This window comes from Phyllostomus discolor, chromosome 2 (assembly GCF_004126475.2).
Source record: "Phyllostomus discolor isolate MPI-MPIP mPhyDis1 chromosome 2, mPhyDis1.pri.v3, whole genome shotgun sequence".
In the NCBI taxonomy this organism is placed as follows: domain Eukaryota; kingdom Metazoa; phylum Chordata; class Mammalia; order Chiroptera; family Phyllostomidae; genus Phyllostomus; species Phyllostomus discolor.
This window is the reverse complement of record NC_040904.2, coordinates 166,593,763-166,603,235: the sequence shown is the minus strand read 5'-3', so window position 1 is coordinate 166,603,235 and position 9,473 is coordinate 166,593,763.

The window sequence follows — 9,473 nt, the reverse complement described above, 5'->3', positions numbered from 1 at the left end:
ACACCTTGGTCTGTCTGTTCTCCAAGTGCAGAGCGCCCATTCCTGGGAACCCTGCCAAGAGGGTCCTTTCTCCAGGCTCATACGGCATGCCGTTTTTCCCTCTTGTCCATCATCCCATAAGCTATATTCCTTTCAGGGACCATTCGAACCCCATACCCTTCAGAGAGTTTTGGTGCCTATTGTAGCCTACAGAAAATTTTCCTTTTCTGAAGCTCACATGATCGTATGCTATCTTGGATGAGCTTCTCCTTTTCTTCTCAACTTGAGCATATTTGCTGAATGAATGAAATCTAACCTTTGGAAGCCCAGGGTTGTTTAATCTACTTTTCCCTACTCCCTCAGCAGCTAAAAGTATGCTGGGTATGTGGAAGGAACCTGATAAAATACTTAGTTTGCCATAACAGTGTATGCATTAGCCCTGTGTGGCTAGTGTGCATCCGAAGTGCGGCTGGTCCAAACTGAGAGGGGTCATCCGTGTAAACTCCACATCAACTTTTGAAGAGGGCATTCAAAAAATAATGTAACATATCTCATGAATAGTTTTTATATTGAAGGCACGTTGAAGTACATTTTAAATAAATAAATAAATATATATATATATATATATATAAAGATAAATAAGCCCTGGCTGGCATAGTTCAGTGGATTGAGCGTGGGCTGCGAACCAAAGTGTTGCAGGTTCGATTCCCAGTCAGGGTATATGCCTGGGTTGCAGGCCATGACCCCCAGCAACCGCACATTGATGTTTCTCTCTCTCTTTCTCCCTCCCTTCCCTCTCTAAAAATAAATAAATAAAAAATCTTAAAAAAAAGGATAAATAAAACTTGTAGATGTTAAAGTATATCCGGGATCATTCTCTATTCTTGCGACTGAAGAAGTTTTGTTATGCTCAGTATTGGTTCCTAAATTAGTTTGAGTTGAGGATAAATAAGATGATCTTTTCTTGAAGCCAAAGAGATTCTGTCTCCAAGGGCTGTCATAGGTCATTATGTAAGCATTACCTTCTTGGTGTGTCAGGACCTGATCTTCTTTAAAAATTGATTTTAGAGAAAAAAGGAAGGGAGGGAGGGTGAGGGGGGAAGGGAGAGAGAGAGCAAGAGGAAACACTGATTTGTTGTTTCATTCATTTACGTGTCCATTTGTGGACTCTTGTGTGTGCCCTGACTGGGGACTGAAGCCCGAAACCTTGGTGTTATCAGGCTACCCGGCCAGGGCTCAGGGCCTCATCTTTGTGAGTGCTGTTTACACATCTTTGACACTAACTGCTGCAGACTTGAAATGCAACAGTTCCTCCCAAACAGGTGGTATCTGCTCAGCCAATAGAAATATTAGTAGGGAACAGTTGGTTAGGTTCAGATGCTGAAGCCTCTCCCAAAGTTTTAATGATTGATGATTCTTTAGATAACCATGTTGATGGAGCCCCTGCCCGCCCTTTGGCCACTAGGGCCATTTTCTGCCATCAAGGAGTTATTTGGGACAGATGCCACTTGGCTTTTAGCCTAGTCTCATTGTAGTCAGAGCTCCTGTATTAGTTTCCTATCCCTGCTGTAATGAATCATCACAAACTTAGTGGTTTAAAACAACACAAATATATGCTCTTATAGTTCTAGAGGTCAGAAATCTAAAATCAAGGTGCTGGGCCCTGATTGGTGTGGCTCAGTTGGTTGGGCATCGTCCCACAAAGAGAAAGGTCACAGGTTCAATTCCTAATCAAGGCAGATGCCTGGGTTGTGGTTTGGTCCTTTGTTCAGGGGTGTGCAGGAGGCAACTGATTGATATTTCTCTCTCAGACTGACGTTTTTCTTACTTTCTCTCCCCTTCCCTTCCCTCTCTATAAAAACAAGTAAATAAAATATTTTAAAAATCAAATCAAATCAAATCAAATCAAGGTGTTGGCAGAACTGCATTCCTTCAGAGGAGAATCCATTTCCCTGACTTTTCTAACTTCTAGAAGCCACTTGTGATTCTTGGCTTGTTGTAGCCTTTACATCATTCCAACCTCTTGTTTCTGCCATTACATCTGCTATGGCCAAATCTCCCTTTGCCTCCCTCTTATAAGGACACTTGTTACATTTAGAGCCCATCATGATAATCCAGATTAATCTCCCCATCTGAAAACCCTTAATCCTTAGCCAAGATTCTTAATCTACATATGTACACACTTGTAAACATCTACAAAGTTATTTTTGCTATATAAGGTAGCATTCACAAGTCCCAGGACTGGGGATATGGACATCTTGGGGGACCCTTACTCAGCCTGCCACAGCCCGACATACATTTATTCACACCGCCCTGGTGAAGGGTAGCGGGAGAGAGTCCCCAGCAAGGAAGGTCGCAAGGTTTCAAAGTGTTCTTAGGTTAAGATGGACAGATAAGTGGGTAAATTCAGATCTGTAACTACTGCGATCACTCTGGGATAATCATAAACTGGCCTCATTTCCATTAGCAATGCTTGCTCCTTCCCAGCATTGCTTCCTTTAAAATGCTCTGCAGCGTGGAAGCTGAATTCCTTATTACTCTCTCATCCTAAAAAACAAAGTCTTAGAGATAGTAAGATGCATGTTTTCTACAGAGATGTAACTAGCCTGGTTGTTGTCTGGGCCAGGCTTGCAGACTGTTCTAACATTCTGTATTCTGCAGAATACCTTCACATCCTTTGGCTCATTTGGGCGTGGGAAAAGGAAGGAGGGCTTGCTATAGCAGTTGTACAGATGAGTAAACTGAGGCTCAGGGAGGTTAAATGACTCAAACAGGGTTGTCATACAATGAGTTATGGGAAGATTTCAGTTCAAACTTGGTGATCTTTCCACTGTGCTATTCCCAGGCCAAACTCGATCCCAGGGGGCTGATAAGGAGCTGACTGTTGGGCTTGGAATCCCTGCCTCTTGAGCTTAGAACAGGTCGAAACACACTTTTCTAAGGTTCTACCCAGGGGTCAAAGGTAGAGGCAGATGGAAATTTCAGGAATTCAGGGGAAAGTTAGGGTACAGGGCAAACCAAGGATACAGTGAAGGGGTAGGTGGGACTGAGGGAGATTTAAAAGGGTCTATGTGTGCTCTATGTGACTGCCAACTACTCTTCCAAAACACCCGTGAGGACCAAGCTTGTTTAACTGGTAGACGGCAGCAAGAGTGTACTATTCATGTACTTGACCTAGGATTAGGTCTCACTTCTGTAACAGAAATTCTAAGAACGGCAGGGAGACCTAGGAGTGGCCTGGCTGGGACTCTTATTCCCAGGTCTGAACACATAATTTGAGGAGGCAGTAACTCCGGAGCCCGCGCTCTTTCACACTGGCTCTCCAGAGCCTCTCCCTGATCTCGGTTTCAGTGACATCTCAAGGCCTAGCAGGCAAGGCCCAGACTCTGGAACAACGTAGCCTACGTTCAAAGCCCGACCCTGCCACTTACTTGGCATGTGGCCTTGGGAAAGTCAATTAACCTGTGTGTTTTAGGTCTCTCATACCTCTTATATCTGGGGATAATGGTATCTACCTCATAGGGTTGTTTCAAGAATTAAAAATTAAGTTGCCTGGCACATGGTACTGTATTATTATTTGTCTTATTTCTAACCAGACCTCTTTTAGTTCTTCCTTTTTCAGCCCTCAGACCTAGGACCTGGTACCCTATCATACCTACGTATTTTTGGAGTTTACTACTCATTAAATCTTAATCACTCTATATGAATGACTTCCAGAGTTTATATTCAGTTTTGACTTCCTAAACCATCAATAATGAAGTCCTTGAAGACCATTAGTATCCAACAGAACTTTCTGCACCAACCGAAATGTTCTATATTTGTCCTGCCCAGTAAGGAATCACTAGTCACATATAGCTACTGTATACCTGAAATGTGGCTAGTATGACTGAGGAGCTGAATGTTAAATACTTTAATTTTTATTTTAGAGAGAGGGGAAGGGAAAGAGAAACAGAGGGTGAGAAACATTGATTGGTTGCCTTCTGTACATGCCCTGGGGGACCAAACTGCAATCCAGGAATGTGCCCTGATGGGGAATAGAACCAGTGACCTTTTGGTTCATGGGACCACACCCAACCAACTGAGCCACACTGGCTGGGGCCAGCTGAATTTTATTGCATTTTACTTAATTTAAATAGTAAGTACCTACTGTATTAACAAAATGAGTTTAGGTGCTGGATAAAGGACAAAACTCTAGGTCACTGAAGGTTTTAAGAGAGAAAGAACACTGGCAGCAGGACAGAGAATGGACTGGAGGACAGATGACAGAAACCCATGGCAGGTGCCAGCCACATGGACAGAATAAACACGGGACTTACATGTTATGGACAGAACTGGTTGTACTTGTCACTATTTCAATGTGACTATTTCAACTTGTTACTCTTTCAATGAGTAAAAGTGAGGAGAGTCAACTGAGGTTTGTAGTTTGAGCAATGGGAGGTTGCCACCGTTGAGACAGGAGTAGGTTTAGAATGAGGGTAATGAGTTTGCTTCTGGGATATGTTGAACTTGCTGTGTCTGTAGGAGACCATTCTGCATGGCATGGGCCCAGCTCCCACTCGGAGATGCACAGGACCCATGTCCATGGATAGGTTCTCCCGTGGGGAATCAGGCCTGCAATGTGCCTAGGCCGCTTTGAGTCTTGCTCTTGCTAAAACTCCCTCACCCTGAATTGAAGACATTTACTACAAAGTAACTTCCTAAAATCCATGCTAAACCTTCCAAGGATGAGTGTAACCAGTTCAACCACTTTGCCTTCTCATTTGCAAATATTCCTCTTCTGTGATGTGATTAGTGGCACTGGCTCCTTTGTTTTCTATAAAAGGTAACCACCTAAAGCAAATCTGTGCATAGTAAATGAGGACCATCATGTAATGGGCGGAGAAACGCCTATCATGGGGGAGGGCTTGGCTTTTGCTCCCCTTGAGAGAAAAACCATGCTGTCCCTTTTCCTCCACCGGACTCAGTAGTCCATGTGAGTGTCTCATTTCATCCATAATGACTTGGACACTGTGGGCTGGTGTCTGCATCAGGTGTCTAAGAAATATCTGGGGGATATGACTACAAAACAGGAAAAACATTCACCTGGAACAGTGGAGGTAGGCTACCAACATATTTGGGGATTATTAGTATATAGGCAGTTGTTAAAGGCAGGGAGTGGAGGAACTCACCCCAGGAAAAATATGTAGAAGAGGACTGGATGGAACCCTAGGTGTGGTCTGTGTCTGCTTACATCAGAACCATCTAGGATGTTTGTTAAAAACAGAGTCCTCATTGTCAATTTATTTAATGACATGGAATCATTCACTTAAAAATGGTTAAAATGGCTCTGGCTGGTGGATTGAGTGCTGGCCTGCAAACCAAAGGGTTGCTGGTTCAGTTCCCAGTCAGGGCACATGCCTGGGTTGCAGGCCAGGTCCCCAGTGGGGGCCATGTGAGAGGCAACCACACACTGATGTTTCTCTCCCTCTCTTTCTCCCTTCCCCCTCTCTAAAACTAAATAAAATCTAAAAAAAAAATTTTAATGGTTAAAATGGTAAATTTTATGTTAGTTATTGTACCACAATTGAAAAATGTGAAAACAAAACAAAACAAAAAAGATTCCTAAGTCACATTCCTGACCTGAATCACTGTTTTTGAAGATGAATCCAGGACTCACCAGGTAGCTCTTATGCAAATTAAAAATTGAACCAATTGCTTAAGGGATAGTGAGAAACTAAGAGATAGGCAGAAAATAAAGGGAGGAAAGTATGGTGGAGAAACCAAGTGTTCAAGGAGGGGTTGAGAGTGTTGACTGGTGCCACTGCACAGGAGGAAGACTGAAAAAAGTCCACAGATTTGGCATTTAGGTGGTTACTGGTGAATGGGAAGTGGGGGAGTAGAGGCTGCGGGGGTATATTGTCTCAAAGGATTTGCTCACATGTGGTGGTAAAGATAGGGAAGGAAAGATTGCATGATCTTGAAGAGATAGGACACAGGAAAAATTGGTGGTTTTGAAGGTGAGAAAGAGTTGAACCTGTTGGTGGGAGGTGGATAGAAAGGGGTCGATGAGGCCAAGGAGGCACCAAAGGGATCCTCCATAAAGCATAATTTGGGAGAGGTAGCAGAGGTTGGGATCAAGAATTTAGGCAGAGATTACTTGGTAATCACTGGGAAAGTTTAGAAGTGAAAAGGAGGCCAGATGAACAATTTCAAGACTGAGGGCAAGAAAAGACTTCCTGATGCAGCAAACAAGAATGACATTCAGTCCTGGCTGGTGTAGCTCAGTGGATTGAGTGTGGGCCTGTAAACCAAAAGGTTGCTGGTTCGATTTCCAGTCAGGGCACGTGCCTGGGTTGTGGGCCAGATCCGCAGTAGGGGATGTGTGAGACACAGCCACACATTGATGTTTCTCTCCCTTTCTCCTTTCCTTCCCCTCTCTATTAAAAAAAAAAGAATGACCACTTCTGGCAAGATGGAGGAATAGGTGGATGCACTGTACCTCCTCGCACAACCAAGATTAGAACAACAATAATTTACATATAGAATAACACCCAAAACTGACAGAGGATTTATCTGAATGGAAGTTGGACAGCCAAGAAGTTGAAGTAGACCCATATATCCAGACTGGTAGGAGAAGACGAGCTGGGCGGGCGCTGGAATGGTGCGGGTCGGCGGCGCGAGGAGGTCGGGGAAAATTTGGCACGAAATCGGCGTGACAGCCATCTGGGGCACAAGAATGCAGCGGTGATCCCTGAGTACGCAAGCTGCAGCTGGTGGACCCAGTGAGGCGGTGATTGTGGACCAGGGCAGAGCTCGCAGCCCAGTATCCCAGAGAAGGGTCTGAGCCCAGGAGAACGGAACTACCGACATTGTTCCCTCCCGTCCCTGCTCCTGCCCCCGCCCCCACCCCCACATATAACATCATAATCTAGCGACTGGGGTGCCCAGCCCCGGTGAACACCTAAGGCTCTGCCCCCCACTGTAACAAGAGCGACCAGATGGGGGGGTGGGGTGGGGGAGGAGAGACAGGGAAAGATATGTTTCCAACAGAACAGATCAGTCCCCCAGGACTCATCCTTTTGAGCGACCAAGAATTAGCCAATCTATCAGATGCGCAGTTCAAAACACTGGTGATCAGAAAGCTCACAGAATTGGTTGATTTTGGGCACAATTTAGATGAAAGGATGCAGGTTACCATAAAAGAGATGCAGGAAGATATATGGAGGAGAGCCAATAGTGAAAGGAAGGAATCTGAGTCTCAAAACAATACAGTGGACCAGAAGGAAGACAGAATCAACCAAGCAGGAAAGCATGATGAAATAAGAATTCAAAAAATCGAGGAAAAGCTGAAGAGCATCCAGGACACCTTTAAATGTTCCAACATCCGAATTATAGGGGTACCAGGATGGGAAGGGGAAAAGCAACAAATTGAGCACTTATTTGAACAAATAATAAAGGAGAACTTCCCCATTCTGGCAAAGGGAACAGTCTTCCAAGAAATCCAAGAAGCTCAGAGAGCCCCAAAGAAGTTGGACCCAAGAAGAAACACACCAAGGCACATCATAATTACATTAGCCAAGGTAAAAACGAAGGAGAGAATCCTAGAAGCAGCAAGAGATAAGGGGACAGTAACCTACAAAGGAGTTCCCATCAGACTGTCAGCTGATTTCTCCAAAGAGACCTTACAGGCAAGAAGGGGCTGGAAAGAAATATTCCAAGTCATGAAAGACAAGGACCTACATCCCAGATTGCTCTATCCAGCAAAGCTCTCATTTAGAATGGAAGAGCAGATAAAGTGCTTTTCAGATAAGGTCAAGTTAAGGAGTTCATCATCACCAAGCCCTTATTTTATGAAATGCTAAAGGGACTTATCTAAGAAAAGAAGATAAAGAAAAGACATGTATAGTAAAAGGACAGCAAACTCACAATTATTAACAACCACACCTAAAGCAAAACCAAAAGAAACTAAACAACTAGAATAGGAATAGAACCACAGAAATGGAGGACACATGGAGGGTTAGCAGCAGGGGGGTGGGAGGAGGAAAGAGGGGGAAAAGGTATAGAGAATAAGTAGCATAGAATGTAGGTTGAAAATAGATAGGGGGAGGGCAAGAATAGTACGGGAAATGTAGAAGCTAAAGAACTCGTAAGTATGACACATGGACATGAACTAAAGGGGGGAAACGTGGGTGGGAGAGGGGGTACAGGGTGGAGGGGAGAGAAGGGGGGAAATGGGACAACTGTAATAGCATAATCAATAAAATATATTAAAGAAAAGAAGTACAAATAGGTAGTTACAGAATAGTCAGGGGGATATAAATTACAGTTTAGGTAATGGGGTAGCCCAAGAACTTATACACATGACCCATGGACATGAACAATGGTGTGATGATTGCCTGAGGAACTGGGGTTGCTGGGTTGAGGGTGACAAAGGGGAAAAACTAGGACAACTATAATAGCATAATCAATAAAACATAATGCAAAACATAAAAAAAAAAGAATGACATTCGTTGGTGTTTAGGCCATCTGCTTAGATTAACTGAGCAGGGGTATGTACAGTCAAGAGCCTGTAGCAGGGCAGAGGGTAAAAGTCTGGAAGAGTCACTAGGATAAAAGTGGTCAGGAGCAGCAATATAAAAAGATTGCAAAATAATACTGGAATCTAATTGAGATTGGAAATGGCATCAACCAACAAAACTAGCCTGCAAAAAGTAGAAAAACTGGTTTTTCTAAATGAAAGTTTGCCCTGGCTAGTGTGGCTCAGTGGACTGAGTGCTGGCCTGCAAACCAAAGGGTCACCTATTCAATTTCCAGACTAGTGCACATGCCCGGGGTTGCTGGCCAGGTCCCCAGCAGGGGGTGTGTGAGAGGCAACCACACAGTCATGTTTCTCTCCTTTCTCTCTCCATTCCCCTCTCTAAAAATAAATGAAATCTTAAAAATAAATACATAAATGAAGGTTTTAGTTCCACTCTCATATTGTATAGGGACAGCAGTGGCCTCTTGTTCTCTCTTGCATAAAGTTCAAATTTCTTAGCAGGAGATTTTACCTAATTTCCCCATCAATAGGTCCCAATGTCAGAATGGTGGCCCAGATGCTCTTGTTCTCTCTTCCTTCTTCTGTGACTTCAATTCAGAAAAATAATAGGATTTTAGGGACTTTGAAGCTCATCAACCCAATCTCCCTTCTTAGCTAGATACTGTATTTTGCCGTGTATAATGTGAACTTTTTTTTGCCAACTTTTAAGGGAAAAATAAGAATGCACATTACACATGGGTAGTTCTAATTCCATACCTATATAAACGTTTTTAATTATTTATGCTTATGTGTTAAAAGTGTAAGTCTAGAAAGCAGTAACGATACCTGTATGCAAAATAATACCCTGGAATATGATAATTGGTTTTGTTGTACCAAATTTCTTGTACCTTGTATCTGTTTTTGTTTTGTAGTTATTTGAATTAAAAAATTAAAACAAAAGATTTTTTCCTGAAAGTTTGAGCCAAAAACGTGGGTG